General features: G+C 39.0%; 1 non-coding gene across 1 annotated transcript; it reads right to left on the bottom strand.

The window, feature by feature from the left end:
• Nucleotides 1–23586: 23586 nt before the first annotated feature.
• Nucleotides 23587–23691, bottom strand: LOC145606464 (small nucleolar RNA R71). Its single transcript, XR_014105332.1, has one exon. It is a non-coding gene; the product is annotated as a small nucleolar RNA R71 (small nucleolar RNA).
• Nucleotides 23692–25937: the final 2246 nt, after the last annotated feature.

The raw sequence follows: 25937 nt of genomic DNA, 5'->3' as shown, positions 1-25937 counted from the left end.
CAAAGAAATTATTAAAGCAATGGAAACACTTGAAAATAAAACACCAATAATTGAGGATACTGAAACGGTTGATATCTCAAAAGATCCAACCACTAAAAGAGAAGTTAAAATCGGACTCATGCTAAAAAAAGACGAAAGAACCGATTTAATTAATCTACTTAAAGAATTTATTGATGTATTTGCTTGGTCATACGAAGATATGCCAGGCATTAATAGAGAAATAGCTCAACACACTATACCACTAATCCCATGAATGAAACCTGTAAAACAAAAGTTACGTCGAATGAAACCCGACGTAGCTCTTAAAATAAAAGAAGAAGTACAAAAACAAATAACTGCAGGTTTTATCAAGGTATCCAAATACCCTGAATGGGTCGCAAATGTGGTCCCAGTTCCGAAAAAGGATGGTAGGGTTCGAATGTGTGTCGACTATCGAGATCTAAATAAGGCAAGTCCAAAGGACGACTTCCCTTTACCACACATCGATATCTTGGTAGATAATACAACGAATCACGCACTTCTCTCATTTATGGATGGATACGCAGGGTACAACCAGATTCTCATGGCTGAAGAAGACATGGAGAAAACAACGTTCATAACACCTTGGGGTACTTACTGTTACACGGTAATGCCATTCGGGTTGAAAAACGCGGGTGCTACTTACCAACGAGCAGCAACTGCCCTACTCCATGACATGATGCACAAGGAAGTTGAAGTATATATGGACGACATGATTGTGAAATCCAAAGACTGTCTAGGACATCAAGTGGCCTTAAGAAAATTCTTTGAGAGGCTAAGAAAATACAACATGAGGTTGAATCCATCCAAATATGCTTTTGGAGTAACCTCAGTCAAACTCTTGGGATATGTCATAAGCTCTAGAGGAATAGAGATAGACCCAACCAAGATCAAGGCAATCATTTCAATGCCACCGCCCAAGACCGAGAAGCGAATTCGAGGGTTTATTGGTCGGTTGCAATATATAAGTAGGTTCATATCCAAGCTAACAACGATATGTGAACCAATATTCAAGAATCTTAAGAAGAATGTGCCAGTAATATGGGATGACGAGTGTCAAAATGCCTTTGAGAAGATCAAAGCCTATCTCGCCAATCCTCCCGTATTAGCCCCAGCACTTCCAAGAATCCCTCTAAGATTGTACTTAACAGTCACCAAAGAAACAATGGCAGCTATGCTCGCACAAGAGGTAGAAGGAAAAGAAAACGCCATCTACTATCTAAGCAAGAAGATGCTCGAATATGAAACACGCTATACACCACAACCAAATTAAGACACTACATGCTTGTCCACACAATCTTTGTGGTGTCATGAATGGATCCTCTCAAATACTTATTCGATAAATCTACGCTTAACGGACGCATTTCGAGGTGGATAGTTAATCTAGCTCAATTTGATATAAGATTCATGCCTTTAAAGGCTATTAAAGGATCTGTAATCTCGGACTTCTTAGCGGACTTTCCAATAGATATTCGACACCCATACATGACAATGAATTTCCAGATGAAGACATAATGGTCACGGAAGATGATATTTGGACTCTATACTTCGATGGAGCCTCAAACCAAAAGGGATGTGGCGTAGGAGTCCTACTAGTATCACCTAAAGAGGAACATATTCCAATTTCAATAAAGCTAGACTTCGACGTTACCAACAACACTGTAGAATATGAAGCATGCGTGGTAGGCCTTGAAACAGCTTTAGCATTAGGTGTAAAGAAACTTCGAATATTTGGAGATTCCTCTTTGATCATCAACCAAATGTCCAAAAGATGGAAAGTTAGGAGCGAAAGCTTAGCTCCTTACCAAACCTACTTAGAAACTCTCACCGATCAACTGGAAAAAGTAGAATACACCTATCTACCTCGAGAAGAAACCAATTTGCCGATGCCTTGGCAAGACTAGCCTTAATGGTTAGAATTCCTAAGGAAATTGAAAAAATGCCTCTAACTATAGAGAAAAGACATAAGCCAGCGTACATTCATGCTATAGAGGATGATGAAACAGTCCAAGAAGAAGAAGAAGAAGAACCATGGTATACTGATATACTCAACTATGTCACCAAAAGAGGATACCCTCCTCATGCTGACAAAAGAGCAAAACGAGCTTTAAGACTTTTTGCTTCCCAATACGTGCTCACAGGCGATGAGTTACACAAACGGGTACCTAAAGGTTGAACGCTCTTATGTGTAGGTAAAAAGGACGCTCAAAGGGCTATGAGAATAGTCCACGAAGGAATATGTGGAACACATGTTAACGGAAAAATGCTAGTCCAAATGATAATGCGAGAAGGATACTATTGGACCACCATGAATAGGGATTGCCATCAATATGTAAAAAGATGCCCTAAATGCCAGATTTACGCAAATTTGCAGTATATTCCTCCATCTCTTCTTTACACATACACATCGCCATGGCCATTCTCAAAATGGGGAATTGATATAATTGGAGAAATCACACCTCCTGGAATAGGAGGTCAGGAATACATCTTGGCTGCAATTGATTACTTCACAAAATGGGTTGAAGCACAATCATATGCTAAACTCACTGCAAAACATGTAGCACTCTTTATCGAAAAGAACATAATTTTTCGATATGGAGTCCCACATGAGATGATAAGTGACAATGGAACTCACTTTCAAGTCGAATGTGAAGAATTGCTACAAAAGTATGGTATTCAACATCATCATTCTTCCCCTTATAGACCTCAAGCGAATGGAGCTGTTGAGGCAGCTAATAAAAATTTAAAGACTATCATCGAGAAAATGACTGAAAATTACAAGGATTGGCCTGACAAACTCCATTTTGCACTTTGGGGATATCGCACGTCAATTCGAACATCAACAGGAAATACGTCATTCGCCTTAGTCTATGAAATGGATGCCGTACAACCTGTGGAACTAGAAATACCTTCTCTACGCATTGCGTTAGAAAGTAAACTCGATGAAGTTGAATGGACTAGAGCACGGTATGAAGAGTTAATTCTACTTGACGAAAAACGACTAGAAGCTCTACATTATACCCAATGCTACCAAACTCATATAGCTAGACACTTCAAAAAAAGGTCAAGACTAGAAATATCAAGGTTAAAGACTTGGTACTCAAAGCATTAAGGAAAAAATTTTTGGATCCAAGAGGCAAGTTTAGGCCCAATTTGTCCGGACCATACATTGTCAAAACAATCTTGTCAGGAGGCGCGGCTAAATTAACTGACATACATGGATGGCAATGAGTTTTCAAACATGACAATCCTTGACCAACTTAAGAAGTACTACCCATAATTACTTGAGTAAGGACACTCAAGAGAGCTACGTTTGGCCTGATTCCTTAGGAAATGATACGTTGGCAACACTTTAAAGGGTGCGGCCACTTTAATTATTAAAAATTTCAAGTCCCAGTATCAACAAAGGCATAAGCGCAACAAAACAAGTCTGTCGCCACAAAACAGACCCTGTCGCCAAACGACAGGTTTGTTGCCAGGCGACAGGCGAAAAACACTGGGGACAGACTAGAAGGAGCAGCGCCAGTTTTCTGCGAGTATCTGGGCAAAGTTAGGTGCATTCTTGAAATTTTTCGACTTCCGTACTCGGAGAAATTTTTTCGGAAAAAATATTTTAAGTTGTTTTCATTGCTTTAAATAATGTTAGTTAATTTAATTAAAAAGCGGAAATTGCATTAATAAAATAAAAAATTACATTATTTATGGAATTTAAATAAAGCTTAAAGAAATTAAAATTAACTGAACAACTTAAATTGTCTAAATTAATCAAAAGAAAAGCAATGGTGTAGTCTTTCTTTTCTTTCTTGTGTCTTCCTCTTCATCCATTACTTTTGCTAAGAGACATCCATTAGTGGATCTACATTCTATTTTAGTATGGATGGTCTCTCCCTCAGCTAAAACTCCATGCTTTTTCTCTACCCAAATCTTCTTTTCTGTAGAGTCAACTTTTCTTTTTCCTTTGTCCTTATTAGAACTCTTCTTCTTAGGCATCACAGGAGTCTTAAACTCAATCTTTTCACCTAGGCGTTCCTTAGCAGGAATTTTCTTATCACCAAGGCGAGTCTTCACATTGGTCTTCTCTACCTTGATTTGGTCCTTTTGAGATCTCCCATCTAACCATTGATTCATATTACTAGACAAAGAAGGTGGAACCTTTTGGGTAATCACCTCCCATAAAGGTCTAGCACACCAATACTTGTCAAATCTTTCAACTTCTTGTGAAACAAGAAATTCATAAGGACGACGAAGATCTCCAGTAGGAATGGTTTGCGCCATCCCATATTGTCTCTTTACTCTATAAGGATAATAGAAAGTTGAATTTTGACAAGCTAGGAAGACGGCAAAAGGGTTGAGTATTACAACCAATCATCTTTTCAAGCTTCCACCAAGGAACAACCCACTTAATAGAGTAGTCACAAGAGGCAAAAACTTTGCCCCACTCACGGCGACCCATCTTCAAGGAGAAACTCTTCTTTCGCCGAACAAAGCAATTGGGAGTATATTTGTCAATATTATCAGGCGGACTAATTAATTCTAGTCTCTCCATGACCCATATCTGTAAAATTCAATGCATATAATTAGTATTGCTATACAAAAATAAATTTTTAATTTCTGTAATTAAGAATATTATTTTTCTACCAGTAATAAAATTGGAGAGCTTCGAAGAGGTGCTTTTGGATTCCTTTTCAATTCATCAAGACTAAGCATAGTCTCTCCAACAATTAATGGCATTGGATTTCTCCCAGATTCAATTTGTTCTAGTATAAAAATTATAATCGCTTGGCCCTCATTATATTTACCACTAGTAAGAAGATATTGGCTAAGCATGCAAAAGAGGAAAGCCCTTCTTCTATAAACATGAAAAGATTCAGAGCGCGGTCTATCAAAATAAAAACGTGCAAATTCTTTTAAATCAACATTATTACCATGCACTATGTTTTTTAGATCTTTAACCTTAAGATCAAGGAAACGCTCATAATCTTTATAATAATACTCACTCACCCTAGGCATTACCGCAAGATTTAATGAATGGAAGCCTAAAATAGCACCGAATTCTTCCGGTAATAAAGGGCATATTTCATCATAGCCTAATCTAAAGCAATGAGTATTAGAATCCCAATATTCTAAGGCGGTATGAATAAAGTCTATGTCAAGATCTACCCCCTTTATGCCATAAGTACCCCCTATATGGAACAGGTCAAGTTCTTTTCTCTCTTTAGCAGTTAAGGAACGACACCACTCATGTGTGAAATCACAAAAGCTTTTCTTAGCTAAAGACATGATTAATTGTTAATTTAATTAATTTTTAATCTGTTCGATTTATACAGAAATCGTCAGATTTGGGGGCTATTTATAAACAAATTTTTCCCAGATTTCGAATTCTGAAAGGATTTGGAAAATTAAGACTCTCGCCAGACGACAAGCATGTCGCGTGGCGACAATGCGTTCCAGCCAGCGACAACCACGCGCCATATAAACCGCGTTCATTTTGACTCCGATTCGACTTTGATTTTGCATATTACACCCCGTTATCCAATATTTCTATATCCTAATTCAATCCATTTTTGCTTTTTTCCTTCGATTAAATTAAGTTTAGACTTATTTTTAGTTGAAATTATTTTATTTTTCATTTTTTCTTTTGGGGGGAAAGTCGGATACCCTCCATTGATAATAAAAATGACGGAAATTTTTGCGTAAAACTTAAGTCACAATTTTTCGCACACACTAACAGGCACATAAAAGGAAAAATAAAATGCAACGATAAAACAAGCTTAATATAAAAAGTTTGTATATACAATGTGTCTAATGTATACGAATCATATAATACAATCAGACAAAGTCCTATGAAGTCAAATAAAAAAGTAAACACAGGTACAACTATGCTGCTGGAGGCCGCAGATGATGAGTACACCCATCGCATAAAAAAACGTTGTAGTACGTGGAGTATGCCCCTCACCATCTCCTGACCCGTCAGTCGTCGGAAACCTCAGCTCAGGGCCAGTCCAACCCGGCTCACCCTAATAGTCAATCGACAACGGCTGAAGCTGCAAGGGCTGCTGCGACGACGAGCCAACCTTGTACGTCCCACCACCCATCGAAGAAGCCGATGTCGTCCCTCCTTGGCCCGTCGGCCCGGCAAAGACCTCCTCAGGAGAAGAAGCTGAGTCCTCCGTAGGAGCAACCTCGGATCGGCCACCCCGACCACTGGAAGAAGTACGGCGACGCCTCGAGTCGGACCTAGTCGACTCTCTCTTAGGCTCAGGTCTCGACCGAGTACGCAGAGAAGGAATGGGCCGTCCCTGCAAAAGTAAATCAAGACAAATACCAAGTAAAAAGTATAATGAAAATACGAAAATGCAAGAGAGTTACCTCCTCGATGTCGTTACTACGACAGGTAGCTCGGTTCTGCAGCCTCACGAGCTGGCTGCGAAAGGCGTCAATACACCTCGCCGTAGCTGTCACCACCTCGCGAGAAAACTGTCAAAGGAACGAAGTTAGTAATTATACCGAACAAATGCAAAAACAAAAAATATATATATGAGCTCACCCGAGTCTGGTGACGAGGAATGGAGCGCTCCACAAAGATCTCCTGGATTAGTCCGAACATGCCCTGGTAACGAATGGACATCCTTGGAGGAACGAACTCCCTATGCCCGGCCTGATAAGGATAAATCCAAATGATTAGAATTCACTTGGGGGCTACCTAGTGAAAAATAAAAAGAAAAGCAAAACATACCGCTGCCTCCTCAGACAAAACAAGAGTCGGCGCTAGCAAGGGCAGCAAATCATCCGCGTAACTTTGTCCCAAATGGACATGAAACCGCCAGGGAGTGCCCCGAGACGATCGACTCGCCCAATCCCGCAGCAACGCCTCATGGAACATGTGTCGAGGCGGACGAGCAGGAACGACAAAAACATCCTAGGAGTGCTGAATAGCCACTCTCTCACCGACATATACCGCAGCGTCATACGTCCCCTGAAAGTAGGGACGCTCGGTAGTGTACTGTGCGGCTAGCACAGGTACAGCGAAGTTAGCCCAGGGTCGGTTTACAACACCAGGCTCCTACAAAACAGCTATGTAAGATAAATACTATCAAAAGAATAATATCAAAAGGCAAGTGTTGACGAGAACTTACCGAGAGGATCAGCTCTCGAATACGTGCAGTCTCGACTTGACCGCGGCGACCTCCCCAACTAGCACCGATAGGGAGCTCGCGAGGAGAAGGTTTCGCCGGAGCGAGTGAAGGGAAATACTCGTAAAACCAAATCTACATGAATAACAGATAATCAGTAAATGCTTGCACTAGTCTAGAGCTAAATTTCAAAAAGGAAAGAAATATACCTCTATGACCCTCCAGAAACTAGAAAGTGTGACCTCTCTAGACAAGGCTCTGTGACGACATGAACGTCGCAGACCCAGAAGAAAGTCAGCATAGGCCAGACTGGCCCAGTCATATGTCCCGACCAAGTGAAGGTCGAGAACAGCTCTCAGGTAGTAGAGAACTACTCGACTACCCTTGTCAGGGGAAAAGGTCCCTGGCAGCAAAATCAGCACAAAGATGCACACCTGCTGCTCGCGAGTGGTCGCATCATCCTCGAAGGCCTTTTCCAAGGACGAACGGCGAATGCACCGGGAACTAAGTTGTCCCAGCTGACCCTCAACACGGGCCCGAACAGCGATCGGACCCAACATCTCCAGAACTATCGGTGAGTAGACAGTGATGTCACTGTCAAATGGCAGAGGAGTAGAATGAAACTTCAGACCCGTGATGAGACTGAAGTCGGCCGAAGTAACAGTCATCTCACCCCATGGAAAGTGGAAAGTGTTGGTGGTGTCCCAGAAGAACTCCACCAAAGCTCGGACGACGAGGTTATCCCCGTCATAAGAATACATGGCCTGAGTGGCCCGAAAGAGAGGAGTCAACCCACATGACTCCCAAAGCTGTCGAAGCGCGTCGTCTCTACTGAAGAACGCGTCGTATAGCGCTCCGATAGTGGAGTTGCCCGAACCGTGACTACAGGTCCATCCACTCTCCAGACCACGTCGCACTCGCTCCGAAAGATGGTGTACTGGAGCGAAGAAAAGGGTGTGCTCATCCCACTCTAGGAGAGGTCCTAGTCTAGAAGAAAGGTCCTCGCTCTCGCTAACAGGCTCGTCCTCTCGGCGCGAGTCCCTCGACTGAGAACCAGAATCGCGTCGTCTAGCCATGCTATATTATGCAAATTAATTAAAATTTAAAGCTCTATAGTATCTAAAGTTTGCCTAGCCGCATGATACTAAGTTCGCAAAAAAAAAAAAAAACAGAGTACAGAGTACGTAGTACTAAAACAGAGCACAAATTCAAACTAAGCATAATTAGCATTTTCAAGCAACCAAACAATTTCTTGCAATACTATGGCAAATATTGTGAGAAATTGTACGAGAAAGGCTAGCAAAAACGCAAAGAACGGGTCACATTGTTCTTCACGACCTCGAGAGGTCCAACAATGGTGAATCGCTCGTTTCTTCACCAAATTGAGTCAAACAAGTCTCAAAATACTCCCAAAGCAATATAATGCATAATCAAGCAAGTTCATGCCATAAAATTCAACAAACAAAGCAAATTAAGCAACGTAAATTTCAAATTTTTCGAAATTTCGTGAACAAGAACGCACAATTCATCAAAAACTGGAGTGAGTTTGCACAAAACTTACATAGATCGGTAAAATAGATGTCATAAGCTTCGATTTGCAACAAGTTTGAGCGAATGCGGCTAAGAATTGAGCAAAAACGAGAAGTTCGAATTTTTGAAGGAATGCGAAAATCAACATAGCAGCAGCGAAATGAAGAAGAAAGGGCGGATATTTAAAATACCCGACCCTGTCGCCAAACGACACGTTTGTTGCGCGGCGACAAGGTCTGTCGCTTGGCGACAAGCTCTAAATGCGGCGACAAGCTGTTTTAGCTAGCGCTGGAGCGGTAACAGAGTACAGGGCTCCATATAAGAGTTATATGGACCTCGTGCAGCAGTTTGGGTTCCTTGGTATGCCAGTTAGCTCCTTTAAGCAATTTGACATGATTTAATAATCGGCTCGATTACGATTAAATCAAGTAATCGACCTGATGAAAGATCGTCTCACTTCGCTTAAAGCGCCTAAACATTGGCTCATCGCAAAGGCACCGACATAATGGTTCATAAGCAGAAAAAGCACCGACGTAATGGTTCACAAGCAGCAAAAGCGCCGACGTACTGGCATAGCGGAAGCAAAGTTCAAGCGAACTTTTAAAGATCGACAAGCGTTGGTCTTCGATAATTTTCTTCGGAATATTATCACAACAACTGAAGGTGATAAAGTTATCTTCGATCGTGTTCCCTAAGATGTGGAAGATGGTCACAAAGCAGAAGAGGATCGTTTTAAGCAAAGCAATCTTCGATAGTGTTCCCTAGCTTACAGAAGATTATCACAGCGGAAATTAGAGGCAGTTACAAGCGTAGCAGTCTTCAGGCGGGATGGCATTCTCTAGCTTGTGGAAGGTCGTCAAAACAAAATGCAGCAACAAAAATGGTTACTCCAGAGACGTGTGCTCGACAATGCAAGATACGCGTTTCTTAACTCTTTTATTTGTTTAACTAACACTAGTTTGCAGGTATCGGCGTTATAAGAATGATTTAGGATCGCAGAACGTTATGAATCATTCTCCGTCCCTATCGATACTTTGACTTTTGTTTTCGAAACATGCGTTTCTCCAAACTCAATCAAAGTGGGGGCTTCTGTAGACACCCATTTGTGTCTCCCCAAAACCAAACCTAGTGATGAATACCTTTCGCGTCGAACCATTATCGAATGAAGTGAAAGTGTGAAAAGTCAAGTGTTGCGGTTAGTTTTTATTAAAATTCTTTCTCCTTGTTTTTGAAAACAACTCTATTTATAAAAATAGTCAATCCTGTTTAGTTTGGTCCGTGACAAGGGTCCAATAATAGTGTAGTTCGATGGGGCTTGCAAAGAGCTTTCCAACGACATATTATAAGCCCAATTTCGATGAATAATGAGGATGTTATGGCCAAAATACTAAACTAGGCCCGGTTTGATCTTTACATGCGGCCCAATGATCTAGAGGAGGGCCTAATATTAATTATTATTCCTAAAATTACTAGGATTAATTATAGTCTTCTAGAATTCTCTAGAAGGTTCTTTTAAATCCTAATAGAGTTAGAATTAATAATTATATTATGATGAGTTTTATTTGGAATAAAATATTATTATTTTATTAAAATACGATTTTAGCTTCTGTACGGATTCGATAGATCAAATTTGGTTAAAGATTGGACTCCGCGTGGAAAGCGCGTGAAAACTAGTCTGTCGCCACGCGACAGACTCTGTTGCCAAGCGACAGAGTGGTTTTACGGCGACAGCTTGTAGTTTTATTCCTTATCAAATTCTATACTTTTCCGGACTATTTTTATTATAAATAGGGTCTTGAATCTCCGTTTTTATTCATTCACAATCAATCAACCAATTCTCTCTATTTTTTCTCTCTTTAGCAATACATGCTTTCTTTCTCTCTCTTTCGAAAACTAGCTTTTTACAAACACAATTCTGCATACACAAGATTGTGAAATACCTAGCCAAGTTCGAAGTTGCCTTCGCCCTAGACATGAAAGGTTGATACTTTTCTGAGGGTTTGGTCCCAAATCCAATCTAAACTTTTTAACTCTATCTTTCAATTTCTTTAATTTAATTCTTTGATTTATTTATTTCATTGAAGTTTACTAACGCGTGTATTTTTTTATTAGAAAGAGATACGAGGCTTCAAAGTAAGTAAATTAGCTTACTCCCTTATTATTTCAATGTAGAAAGCATGTTTAGATTTTATTGAATTCCTAGTATCATGTTAGGATGTTATTTAATGCTTTCTAGAATCATGTTTTAGGGTGCCTTTTATGCTTTCTAATATCATCATGTTATCATGTTAGTACCATGTTAGGTTTAAAGCTTTGATCTTTAATGCTTAGTGACATGCTAGGATTTGTTATTAATCTCGTTAGTATCATGCCTAAGATCTTGCTATTTTTATTAAGCTTTATTATCATGATTATATTTATTATGATAATTATACTTTATTATCATTATGATGATTGTTACAATTATAATTATGTTGCTTGATTTATATTTATTATTATTGCTTGATCACGCCTTTTATGCATGTTTAAAGGGAATTTGTATTTGAAATCACGCTTTATAAGATAATTGATAACTTGGTTTAGGCTCATATAATTTTAATTTAAGTGATCGCCAATAATAGATTTATTTGTGCATTAATATTCAACCAACATAGATAAATAGGTTTAGGGCTAAACTTAATGTTTGCATGTAAGTAAAAAAGCGCACATGAATACGGGTAGAATAAAGTAGAGGCCTATTTTATAGGGCGGGTCCTTTCTTTTGTAGATTGGATTCGTACCCTCATCCCCGAACCCTATTTGGTTCAAGACCTTATGGAGTTGATGATCTAATGGATCGTTAAGGGGTGTAACCTTCACCTTGTGAACAGTTTACAAGTTCCTAAAACTTGTTGGCGACTCTTTTGCTCTCATTTCTTTCCCTTTGGACGCCACCATACTTAAGTGTATGATCACAGTGGGGTTCAAGCTTGGGGTTATGATACTTGAAATATTCCCTACATTACTCATTCATGATTATTGAAATAGGATGAGTAAAGGAAGAATTCAAGTCTTATAAGACGAGGTTAAGGTTTTGGGGTGCCTTATGCACTCAAGGTGTTTATACACCGAGGTAGTTAAAGGAATAAGTAATAAATGTTGCTTGTCACTTATAATCAAGAAATGAAATTAAAAACTTGTTTACTTGATTGAATTGATATTTGATTGATTGTATCGTTTGCATATGAGTCATCACCAAGTTTAAACATATAAATCACATAAAGTGCAAGATAGATGAGCAATAAAACTCTGGATTGGTGCACATCTGGAGTAATGACAATCAGGGGTTGGAGTACATGGGGTATTAGCGTGTACTTTTTTCGAGGCCGTCTGATCTACGAGTCTCTTATTTCAAATATATTTTTTTTTAAACTAGGAGTTAGGTGAGATCTCATACTAACTACGGTCACGGAGCCGCGCTCGTGGTGGTTGTATGTTAATTGATGTTTCCGAAAGGAAGCATGGGGTTTTTCTTTTATTGATGTTCCAAATGGAACATGGATTGGACAACCTTGTCTATTGCTAAATCCAATGAAATGAATAAATTGAAATGAACTGAGTTAGCTACAATCAACTAGTGAAGTCTTAATAAGAATTGATAATTGAGTCATGTGTTGAGTCTATAGTTTAATGATGCATGATGATTGATTATTAGTAGCATGTTAGGGATTTCTTAATCTATCTCGCATCTTGTATGTACTCAGCTTTGCTGATTGCGTGCTTTTGTGTGTGTCTTTCTTTGGTCATGGCCTTCACCTATTAAAGACCCTATGACGATCCAATTTTTACTATTGTAATATTGGGGAGCAGATTAACCACATGTTCTTACACATGCAGCATCCACATCAGGGTTGTGGGATTTTGAGCGGAGAGTTGATTATTGTTCGCATTTTTTTTCTTTTGCAAGTTTGAATTTGTTTAACTCGGTTTTATTTTTTTTACACTACTTCCTCTAGTTTGAATTTATTTGAATTATAGTTTTATTCACTTACTACATTTGATGGGTTTTGAACAAGGGCCATAATGTTCCTACTTGTAACACTTAATTTGGTTTTATTCGTTGGTTTTGAAACTTATTTATATAACTGAGTTAGTTTTTCCGCTGCTATTTTCTGATAAAGCCTTAACGTTTGAACACGTGGCGGTAGCACGCCAGTAATTCTCTTAGATTTGTTCAGGTTACACACAGGTTATTCACGGGTTTTAAGAGAGAATTATTGGGGTGTTACAAATATTTTCACTCCAATGGTAAGCTACATGCTTACAATTTAATTTTTTTTGAAAACAAGTCCTTTTTGTAAACCATTGGAGATGCTCTTAGTACTCCCTCCGTCTCTTAATACAAAGCCTCTTTCTAGCATTTATTACTCACATAATAAAGAGAAAGAAGCTTTTAATTTAGGGACGGAGGGAGTATAGTAAAAAAAAATTACTTTTTTTTTTTATGAAAATGTGTAATTAATTTAGCTTTTTCATACATTTAGGGACGGAGGGAGTATAGTAAAAAAATTACTTTTTTATGAAAATGTGTAATTAATTTAGCTTTTTCATACATTAACTTATCTTGAAAGGAAAAACGAAATAAAAGGATGATGTTAATATAGTTTTGGTGGGAATTTGCTGACACATAGACAATGGTGATGTCAGCGTTTTCTATTTTAGTTATAGCTATTATAGTTATAGATTTTCTTATAAAATATTATTATTAACATTTTTTTAATTCATCAAAGTTGTAGTTTCATTTATGTAATTTTTATTCTTACTTTATAGTTTCGCTATTTCACCAAATGCCACTGAATACATTCAAAATTCACCAAATGTCATCAAGGCTTTCAAAATTCACCAAATGCTACTAACAAACAATACAATGACACCTCGTGCCACTAATAACATATGAACGTTAGTTTTTCGTTAATGCAATTCTCATTTCACCAAATGCCATTACTTTGGAAAATTATTTCACCAAATGTCATTACTTTTTAAAATTAATACACAATGATTATTTATTTTAATGAATAAAAATAATACATTTTTTCGATTTTCGTGACGAATATTGTTCGGGTAAGGTTTTGGGGTTATTTTGACCCTTAATGGGTACAAATTAAACTCGAAATTGGCAAAAAAGTAACGTAAATACCCCGTTTCGCATTTTTTCCGGAAAAAAATTACGATCTCGACATACAAAACGAGGCATATATGTTATTTTTTGTCAATTCCGAGCTTAAATTGAATCCTTAAAAGGTCTAAATGACCCCTTAACCCTTACCCAATAAATTTTCATGGTTAAACAATAATGACACGCTAATCAAAATAGTATTAGAATCCTCATAATGTTCATTTTAAAATGTGAAAAAATAAATCAGATTATTTATCATTAAAATAATATGGTAGTCATATTTCAAAGGATGCCGGCAAAAACATCCAACTAAACACCAAAAAGAAATTACTTGTAAAAACTAGGAAAATTTGACATTTGCTACCACTAAAATGACCGTCTTTCACATTTGCTACCTGTTTAAAATTTTATTTTATTTTACTACCACCCAAACCCCACATTGTTAAATATTTCTACCACTTTACAGAATCCGTTAAGTGGGGGCCATCATTTTATTAAATAATAATTTAATTTATTAAAAATTAAAAGAAAAAAAAACTTTAAAAAAAATATTTCCCAGCCACTCCCCTCCCTCCTCCCTATACCTGCCCACCAAGCAGCCACACTACACCTCAAACCAGCCACCATCACCACACAATTTCAGCAGCACCACCCTCACCTCCCCTGTTCACAGCCAGCTCCCACTTCCCTCTATACTCACGCAAACACCAACAACTTCAACAATAACACCCAACCAACACAACAATATCAGCAACAACAGTTCACTTCACAGCCGCACCGCTCACCAACCGTCGCAGCAGCCACCAATCAGCAGCGCCGCCTAATCAATCACAAATCGCCCAAACCGACCTCCACATATCAGTCACTCCATCTTCGCACCGCCAAAACCAAATTCAACCTTCCCCCATCTCCTCAATTTCCCCTGCCCACACTGCCCCAATACCACCCTAAATAGGTGAAAACGAAACCCTAAACCCGTTTAGGGTGGTTTTAACAAATGGGATTAGGGTAGAGGTGCCGATTTTTGGGTGGCCGGAGGTTAAATTTGGTTTTGTTTGTGTTATATTTGTATTTGACCGCCAAATTCGACCACCATAGCCAACAGGGGCGGTGAAGAGGAGAGATAAGGGCGGTGAAGAGGGGCTAGCAGTGGCGATTGATGTCGCCGATGGCGATGATGTCACTGGTTAAGGCGCCGGAACGGGGAGAGGGGCTAGCAGGGAGGGTGGTTGAGGAGGTAGGAGTGGTTGTACGGTGATAGTGAGGGTGGTTGGGCTCCACTAACGGAAACAGTAACAACATAAGGCAAGAGGTAGTGATATTTAATAATGTGGGATTTGGGTGGTAGTAAAATAAAATAAAATTTTAAACAGGTAGCAAATGTGAAAGAGGGTCATTTTAGCGGTAGCAAATGTGAACTTTTCCTTAAAACAATTTCAAAAAGAGATTCTCAGTTTCGCACTATTGCAAACAGAAGCTGGGTAAAGCCTAGGGAAAAAAAATTAGTGTAGTTCGAGTAGACGATGAAAAGGGCAAACTTATGGCCGGCGATAGGAATCGATCTTGGAACAACATACACATGCGTCGGAGCATGGTCCCCACTGCAGGACCGCGTTGAGATGATCACCAATGAATTAGGCAACCGTACGACGCCGTCTTGGGTCGCATGTAACGAAACGCTGCGTTTCATTTGCGAGGGTGCCACCAACCAGGCCAAAAATAATCCTACCAACACCATTTTTGGTTTTTCTCTCTCTTTTAAGCTTTTATGTTTTCTACTTGTATTTATATTTTTTCTTTTATCTTAAAACCCTTGTTGTTTTGTGGTAGTTGGTCAAGTGTATATTTTAATAATTACTTGTACTTATTTGAATTGACTTAATCAATTAAATGTTGTTATACAACATTTACAATAATAAAAATCAAATCATCACAATTGTTGTAGACGAGTTGTGAAAATTCTTTATACCCTCTTTCATACAGTTAGAGGAATTTTGTGAGTAACAAAAAATAATTGTAATTGTGTATGCTCTTAACTTTAGAATAATAGTGTATTTTGGTTGATTTTTTATTTTAATTGGTCAATTTAAGAATATATCCGTTATTTTGATGTTTAGGTTGAGATTCTACCATTTTAGCTTCTTAGGGTTTGTTCTCATATGATGAAATTCGGTTCAACTCAGCTCAGTTCAGTTCAGTTCATGTCTAATAATATTGCTAATGATATAAATAATAATAATAATAATAATAATAATAATAATAATCAATAAATAATAATAATAATAATAATGATAATGATGATGATGATGATAATAATAATAATAATAATAATAATCATCAGTAAATAATAATAATAATAATAATAATAATAATAACAATAATAATAATAACAATAATAATTATTGGAGCTCGTGCTGCACCTCATATCTTTACTAGGGTAGGCTTTGCTACAGCTAGAGGAGTGGGGCCCAGATTGTATCTCGGCTTCCCACTAATTTATTGTGGGTTGTATGACTTTTGTTTTTGAGATAATAATAATAATAATAATAATAATAATAATAATAATAATAATAATAATAATAATAGTATATTTTTCTTAAAAAATTTTAATATGTAAATTTGTATTTACACATATGTATAATAATAAATAATCAATAAATAATCAAAGATCACTAATCCATAGTTCAAAATCACTAATTATTAATTGTAGGGAATATTTCAAGCATTATCCCTAGTTTGAACTGTTGGGGTTTGGTGGGTCCGACTCACCGCGGAAACAACCCCGACCCAAGAACCACTCGCAATTAATAAAACCATAAAGCATAAAAAAAACCACAAAAGGGTAAAACCAGAATTTACCTTCGAAGCGTGCTTCGCCCTCACACACGGGCTCGTACTTGAAAGCTCTAGCTCCGATAATACGCGGGCCTCCAACGGTATCCACCCACAAAGGACGAATACCGACTTTTTAGGTCCGCTACCTCGAAGTTAGTGAGGTCCGACAAAAAACCCAAGTGTTAATAGAGTTTAAGAGTTTTTGCCAAAATGCAATGCTCTTTCTAACTCCCACTCAAGCACTCTTCTCCAAATCCCAAGGTTGGTATTTATAGAGGAGAGTATGAGGGAATTTATATCCCATCAATGTGGGATCATGAAATTCCACAATTTATTTTAAAGTTAAATTAAAATAAAAATGCAACCTAATAATAAATCTACAAGTGGCACTATCATATGTAAAGGGTGGTGAGGACCACATGGAGAGTAGGGGACCATACATGCTCACCACTCAATACTCTCCTTGTGCCACATGTCCCTCACCCCACTTGCTTCCATATGCTCCCAGCCAAGAGCCCAGCCCCGCACTTAATGTTGCGGGCTGCTGCCATGGCTAGCAAGCCACGCACACAAGTGCGGGCTGCTGGCCCTTGCGTACGCTGCTAGCTGCTGCTAGCACGCAATGCTTGCGGCAGCTAGCTGCTGCTCGCATGCCGTGCATACGGCTGCTAGCTGCTGCTGGCTTGCGGCTGCCAGCAATGGTGCGCTAGCACGCACCAGCCAGCCATGTTAGGCTCGGCTTGGTGCGCATGCTAGCCACCTTTGCTAGGACACTTTTGCCCCTTGCACTCGGATGCTTGGGGCACTCCGATGCTAGGGGTATTTTGGGAATATGGTGATTGGAGGGTGAAGAGTAGGTCGTTGGGACTACTAACCCTAACCAAATTAACTATTTATAATGCCTAAACTTACACTAAACTAGTTAGTGGCAAGTAAAGGGTCGAATCACGAAGACTAAGTGTATCAATTTATGCAAATTAGACTACTAGGAAAGGTTGTGAGATAGAGAGAGAATAAACTAAACACTACTAAGAGCAAATAACTAAAACTAGGGTAAGTGGAATCCAATTACATTAATGCATTAAATAACGTCATACAATTAGATGAAAATGACCTCGATTAGGAACAATCAACACATTTAACTCACTCTCGCACAATTAAGCATGTTAATTATCCTACTAAACTAATCCACTCTCGTGCAACTAGCCTAGCAAAGGTATGGAAGAATTTAGGGCTCTCAACGAACTCACTTTGGCACAATTGATTGAAAGCACAATTAAAAGCATAGAATCGATTAGCTAGAAAGATTATAATCCATAAAAGCATCATCCATACACAATAATCAAGAAACAATTTCATACTAATCACAATCAATTATGCAATTCATTAACATAACCTCTATCCATTCCCCTAGAACAAAATCTAAGCTAACATGATGAACATAAACATGGAAAACAAGGTAAAATAAGAATAAAAGCTAAAATTAAACAACTAAACCTAATCAAATCAACAAACAAATAAGCAAAAACAATAATAAATGAAAGCAATAAAGGTGAGAGAAAGTTAGGAAGACTCATTGAATAAATGAGAAGAAAATCCACAAATTGCTTCTTCAACTTCTCAAAACTCCATGAAAAATCCAAGCTTTCTCTCTCTAAACTACTCCTAAACTAGAGAGAGAAGATCCTAATTTAATCCTAAGAGAGAGAAAAATAAAAGAGGTTAAACTAATCTAATCTAGGGTAAAATAAATATTCAAAAGTTAAGAGAGTATTAACCCCCAAAAGGAGTATTTATAATACCAGTTAAAAAAGTAAAAGAAAAGAAATAAAACTAATTAAAATAATTAAAATAACAAAACTAAAAATATAAAGGAAATTAAACCCAAGAATCCCCAAATTCCATCAGACCCACGAAATTCCACCATTTCGTGGCTGCTCTCATCTTCATTAACACCATCACACGCATCATCACCATCAAACGGCATCATCAAATTTCATCTCCAATTGATCGTCAATCATGGCCGTTGGATTTCGAAAGGGTTAAGGATTCACGAGTAAGTCACGTGGTAATTAAGAAATTCAAGACCCAAGGCCGCGGCTAGGCTTCTCCTCGGCATCTACCGAAAATTGGAGAAGGCTGGAAGGACCCAAGGCCGCGCCCGCGGCAGCAGCAGCCGCGCCCGCGGTGGCCTGGGTTTCTCCTAGCTGCTGTTTTGCTGCTATTGTTGCGACTGGGTTCGATTGACGCGGTTTTTCTGGTTTGGTGCTGCTGGAGTGATTGTTGCGGTGGTGATGCTGGTTGCTGGTGATAGGTGCGGCGGGTGTGAGTTGCGGCTGGGCAGCCTTGCTGCTGGTGTTAGGTGGTGTCGGTGTGATTATGTTGAGTTGTTGCTGCTGATAATTGTGAGAAAAGGAGAGGGAAAGCAGGGGAGTGATGTTGTGGTTTGCGTGAGCAGGGAGTTGCGTGGTGGTGATTGGAGGTGGTCTGGGTGTGGTGGCTGTAGTGGTTGTGTTCGTTGCTGTTGGTGTTGTTGGTGTTGAGTGCGTGAAGGGCAGGGGAGGTGTAGCTTCTGTTTTGGTGAATTGAGGGAGCAGGGGTGTTGTGAGTTGTGGAGCAGGGGAGATGGTGAGCAAATGGGTGTGGTGTAGGATTAGGAGATGGTGGGGTGAAGGTTAAGAGGCTGGCAGCAGGGGGAGAGCAGGGAGCATTGTGCATTTGCCTCAAACCTCGGACCCCGAACACGATTTGACTTGAAATTCAACCAAGGACCCAAAAACACCTACAACAAAAAACAACACGAGGGGATTATCAAAAGATAAAATAATATAAAATAAAATAAGATAAAATAAAATAACTTAAAAATAAAATCAAATTAAATTAAATAAAATAAAGAAAACAAATATGAAAATAAGATAAAATAAGAAAATGAGAGAAACTAGGAATTATTAACTAAAAATACGAAAACAAACTAAAAACTATTCAAAACTACAAAAATAATCAAAATAAAGATAAAAGACGAGAATAAGCAAACAAAATAAATAAAGGATAAAAAAGGTTAAATTATTAGAAAATAAGCCGGAAAACGACTCAATAAACACCCTAGAAGTGACATAAAAGTCACTTATTATATGGTCGATTTATTATTATTTTGCGCGTCTCGTCACTTATTATTTTGACTCGACTTCCGACGCTCGGTTTCGACGCTCTAAGCTCGAATTGCCGACGTCTAAATATTTAACACTCGGGCGCCGAATTAATTTCTTCCGAATTAATTCGTCGAGTCGGTTCGTTAATTTGCTTGGTTGTGACCCGAAGGGTTCAGTCAAGATTAAGCTGTAATATTAATTATACATTAATATTACTGATCGGAAGCGGTCTCCACCTAGGCATTCCGATCACTTGACCTTACTTAATATATTAGCTTTCTAATAATTCTGAACCCACTATCAGAATAATACACTTGTCCGAAGGACACCATTCCTTTCAATCTCCCACTTGTCCTTCCGGAAAAGTGAGCATTTAGTGTATAGCCCCTATCCTATGTCTCTTCATGAACTACAGGGTAAGATTATTCGTCATCCCTGTTACGTCCAGAAGTGTTTCTCGAAATCCGAGTTTGACTGTCAATTAGCAGATGATTTCTAAAATCCATCTGAGCACGGCCATGCATTTTCATAGTCTCGCTCTTCGAGAGGCCTTGTAAACAACAAGACATGTTCCCTATTGTTAATAGGGGGACATTCCCAGTCTTGTAATGTAGCTTCTCTTACTAAGATAACTTAGGCGCCCGATAGTCGTCATTATGATCCCCATTTACGGCTGATGAGTGTAATTTATGGCACTCATTTGGCTTCTTTTAGGATGATTTTCATGCTATTTTATAGCTCTTTTCCTTAGTTTTCCTTAGTTTTGTTCTTTATTTCTTTAGTTTGTAATTTCCTTAGTTAGTTTTCTTGTTTTGTGCATTTCGTTCTTTATTTGTTCTTTTTCCCTTTTATTTGCTTGTTTTCGTTTGTTTTCAGGTTATGATCGTGTTTCCAAGGATTCCCGAGCCTTCCTCTCATATTTCTCATCAATTTGGATGCCTCATGTTCGCCTTTTGGAGCTCAAGTTTGAAGGAACGCAAGGAGCAAGTCAAGATATCGGTGCACGCATGCGGTGGGGGCATCATCTTTGGAATGAACCCAACAAAATATCCATTTCAAGACTGCCTACCTTAGTGTTCATCATCATCACCAAAACGAGCGCACGAGGATGAGCTAGGACGAAGAAGAGAGGGAGTGCCCTGCTGCCAGGTGCGGGTGCACACGCAGGTGGTGCGGCCGCGCACCTGGGTGGCGCGGGCGCGCCCCCCTGGGTCTCTGTTCCGTACCCATTTTCCCGCGGCCGCTCCTCTTCCTTGATGCGACCGCACCTTCCGGGGTTTCTTTTGGGATGATCTAACTAACTCTTCTTTTGTATCTTTCCTATATATAGCCTTTCCTTCTTATTTTAGAGGGAGAACGTTTGGGATACAATTCATTAGATAATTTTAGATCATATTTTTAGAGAGAGTAACTCTAGGTTTTTAGAGAGTGAAGTTCATGGTGTATTGTTGATGATTGAAGATTTCTACATTTCCTTTGGTTTTTGATAAAGTTTGTAAGGATTCCTTTTCTTTAATTCAATCTATAGTTTGATCTTTAGTTTGATTTCATTTGCTTTATTAATTGTTCAAGTTTGATTAAAGTTTGATTGATTTTGTGTTTTATTAATTTGTTGAGTATTGTTGTTTTGATCTTAATTTCAATGGCTAGTGAGTAGATTACTTGCTAGGGTAATGGTGAAACATGTATGAGTAATGGATTAGTGCTAATTGGGGATAAATGATGGAGTTGATAATGTGATTAAATTTGGTTGATAATCATGTGCATGTGTGCAATTGATTGAAGATTGGCCAACTTTGATTGTTGCACTAGATTGCATTTGTAAGTTCACATTGATACGGACCATTGATTTGTGTCTTGCATTTACACGATTGAGGTGTCTTATGATGTTTCCTAGCTAGAGTTTATCGTAGTTGATGCTAGTTAGACCTCTAGGAGAATAGCTTGATTTGCTCTATTGGTTGCATGGTTGATCTTCCCTCACATTGCTTGACTTAGCCAATTTGACCTCCCAATTAGTTGAATCCATTATGACTACATGTGGATCCTAGCCCTAGTGCTTATTACATTTGATTTCTTCTCTTTTTTTTGTCATCGTTGTCCTAGCAAAGAATTCACACCCTATCTTTAGACATCGGAATAGCTTGACCATAGACAATAGACAATAGCCCACCATTCCTTTGGGTTCGACCCTCGACTTACCGATACTTGTGTAGGGGTGTGTTGAGTGTTTATAAATTTTGTTTGACCTTGTGACGCGGGTGCATGGAACTTAGTGGAAGAAGTGGAAGAAATGCCACGTGTCGTGACACAAAGTAGGGCCAAGCTCCTTGGAGGTCACCTTTCGGGGCTAACCATCATCACACTTGAAGAAAAGAAGCTTATCAATATATGATGCAATTACTTCATTCAGCTATATCTCCTTCGTTACAAGGAATTTTTAGGTGATTCAAGTTGGAGGTGAAATTAGAGTTCAATAGCTTTCCAACGACTAGTCACATGCCAAATTTGAGCAAGAAACGAAGAAGTTATGAACGTTTGAAGTTGAGCTGTCCAGGAGCAGGGGAGTTCGGCCGAACCTACTGTGGTGCGCCCGAACCTTCCAGGCAGTTTCAGACTTGATTTTTGCATCTTTGCAGGAGTGGCCGAACTCCAAAAGTTCAACCGAACCTAACAAGTTCGACCGAACTTACCCAGAGTTCGGTCGAACCTTTTCCCGTTTTTCTGTCAGTTTGTGCGAACTATTTAAGTTATTTTCAGACGTTTTTGCATTTTAATTTTTGTTGAACTTTGTAATCAAGAGACTTTCTCTCTCTACCATAATCTTTGTGATTATCTTGCTTTCTTTGTGATTGCATCTCTTGTAATTTTTGTGGTTACACCTTAATCCTAGCTTTACTTGGTGTTGGCTTTGATTAAGACCCCTATTTCATCTATCTTTGTGAATTTGAGATAGGTTTATCTTGGTTTGCTGGTTTGAACTTGTCGTTACTCTATTTCTCCTCCCTTTTACTTGTCTTTCCTTGGTTGTTTCATATCACCTTTGGTAGGGGTTAGCCTCAACGACCTAGCTTCGACCCACGTCAAAATGGCGCCGTTGCCGGGGAATGGTGTCGTGGTTGAGTATTGTTGTTGAGTCTATTCCATCTATTTCAAAAACACAAAAAGATTTTACTTCTTTCTTTTAGGCTACACTTGTAGCCGCGTTACTAACAATTTCTTTTGAGTTTTTGCATGCATAGGAGAACTCGAGATAGGCCCTTAGTTCCTTTGGATCCGGAAATTGAAAGAACTCTTTCACGAAGAAGGATAGCCAACCGATCTTTGAGCCTAAGTTCCTCAAGTGAAGAAGAGTTTGAGGAAGAAGAGCAAGAGCAAGGCATGGGAGAGAATCCAAGAGTAGCCTTGAAGGAGTTGGGAATTCTAGGTGCTTATAGGTTTGAGAGCGACAGTGCTCCACCTACAACACCGGCGAACGATTTTGAAATAAGCCCGGCCATGATTACGTTGATAGAACGGAGGCAATTTAGTGGAGCCAAGAGTGAGAGCCCGTTGAATCACCTAAAGGAATTTGAGAAGTATTGTAATACTATTAAGGTGAACGGCATTTCTCATGAGTTCATTCGGCTAAAATTGTTTCCCTTTTCACTTATTGGTCGTGCGTTAGAGTGGTTGGATAAAGAGGTTAAGCCCAATTCACTTAGGACGTGGGATGCTGTCACAAGAGCTTTCTTGTCTCGCTTTTACCTTCAAAAGAAGACGGCGGAGGCTAGGGCATTGATCCAAGGCTTCAAACAATGGCCTATGAGAATCTCTATGAAGCATGGGAAAGGTACAAGGAGTACCAAAGAGAGTGTCCACATCATGGGATTCCTACATATCAAGTGATACAAATTTTCTATGGAGGTTTGAGTGCTCAAGGCAAGTCATGCCTAGATGGAGGAGCCGGTGGTCCTATAATGAATAGGACAGAAGAAGAGGTAGTTGACATAATTGAGGATGTGGTGGGATACTATCGAGATTGGCAAGAAGGAGAGAGAGAGTCTACGAGCAAGAGTGGCTCAACGGTTTATTCCGTGGATCATCTCAACGCAATTAACAACTTGTCATCCCAACTTTCAAATCTAGGGAAGGAGATGACATCGATCAAAGCGAATCTTGAGAGTGTTTCTACGAATTCTTTGAGTCTTCCCTCCCAATCCAAAGGGAGAGGTACACTTTCTAACTCTTCTCCTTCTACTTCCAATAACATGCCAAGTGGTTGTCTATTTTGTGATTCTTGCGGATCTTATGATCATGATTCTTCATTGTGTTCACAAACTTTTGTTGATGGATGTGATGATGTTGAAAATAATGAATGTGAACATGTGAACTTTGTGTCTAATATCCATGGTGGTCAAAGGTTTGATGGACCTAAGAATTTTGGCAATAGGAATTCTTACCCTCAAGGTGGTTTCGATAACTATAACAATGGAGGCTATAGGAACCAAGGAAACCAAGGTTTCCGAGGCAACTATAACAACCAAGGTTATAGTAATCAAAACCCAAGCCATGGGTATGGAAACCAAAGTCAACCTTAAGACTTTGGTAGCCATTACTATAATGGTGGCAATAGTCAAGGTTGAGGGAATTGGAACAACAACCAAAGTCGGGGAAGTTTTCAAAATAACAACCAAAGAGGACCCCCTCCCGGTTTTGCTCCAAAGCCCCAAGCCAATGGTGAAAATTCTTATTCCCAACCATTATCATTTGAGACAAATTTGGAAGAATTGATTGATAACCAAACCAAGATCATTAACACCTATATGGCGATGAGTGACAAGAAATTTAATGAGATGATGACTCATAACCAAATGCTTGAGACACAAATAACCTAACTTGCGAACACTCTTAAGGATTGTGCTAGTCCATCCTCTTTGCCTTCTCAAGGAGTGGAACCTAAGAAACCCGTGTATTCCGTCACCACTAGAAGTGGGAGAGTTCTTGATGAGGGAGTTTCAAGGGCTATTGAGGAGGATGAGGAGAGGAGTGTTTTGAGAGAGGAAGATGAAAAAGGTGTGTCTAAGAGTTTTAGTTATGAGGAGAAGCAAGAGAAAAAGAAGGATGTTGAGAAAGAGCGTGAGGAAGTGAGAATACCCGATCTACCATACCCACAAAAGTTCTTGAGGCACAAAATGGATGAGCAATATGGTAAGTTTCTTGAGATGCTCAAGGAAGTCCACTTTTCTATTCCCTTCACCGATGCATTCACCCAAATGCCTAGGTACTCTAAGTTCCTCAAGGAGATTTTGGATGGGAAGAGAGAGTGCAATGAGGTTGACTCGGTTGAAGTTGGAAAGTGCTTTAGTGCCCTCATTCATAAGGAGTTGCCCGAAAAGAAGAAGGATCCGGAGAATTTCTCTATTCCATGTAAGATCAAGGAAATGATGTTTGAATATGCTCTTTGCGATCTTGGTGCTAGTGTAAGTATCATGCCTTATTCGGTTTTCAAGAAAATCAAGCTAGGTGAGCTTTTTCCATCCAATATAACCCTTCAATTGGCCGATCGATCAATGAAGTTTCCTAAGGGAAGAGTTGAGGATGTTCCTCTTAAGATAGGAGAGTTCACTATTCCCGTTGATTTCATTGTGCTTGAAATTGAGGAAGATGACCATATCCCTATCATTCTAGGAAGACCTTTCTTAGCCACTTCGGGAGCTTTGATATATGTGAAAGGAGGCCGTATTACCTTGAGAGTTGGTAAGAAAGAGGAAAGTTTTAAGTTGAAACCAATGCATGAGTCTTTGTCTCTTGTGCAAGGAATTATGTGTGCTGATTCTCCTCGTTCTATTGATAATGTGTGCATGATTGATTCTTCAACTAACGATGTTCTTGAGAATTATGATGATGTTCTTTCAAGTTTTGATAGCAAGAAGGTTAGTGAAGAGAAAATGATGATTCCCAAGCTTGTAGACGAGGAGGAAGTTGAGATTCCTCATTGGTTTGAGCTCTATCCTCAAGATGAAGGGGATGTTTCCATGAGTATGGATGTTGAGGAACCATCTACATTGAACAACAAGGCAAAGAAGAAAGCTCGTGATTCTAAGAAGTTGAGAAAGAGAAAGAAGTTAAGAATAG

This window comes from Chenopodium album, chromosome 22 (genome assembly GCF_948465745.1).
Source record: "Chenopodium album chromosome 22, dcCheAlbu1.1, whole genome shotgun sequence".
Lineage (NCBI taxonomy): Eukaryota > Viridiplantae > Streptophyta > Magnoliopsida > Caryophyllales > Amaranthaceae > Chenopodium > Chenopodium album.
The sequence above is the reverse complement of the archived record's forward strand: the minus strand, read 5'-3'. Positions and strand labels throughout refer to the sequence as shown.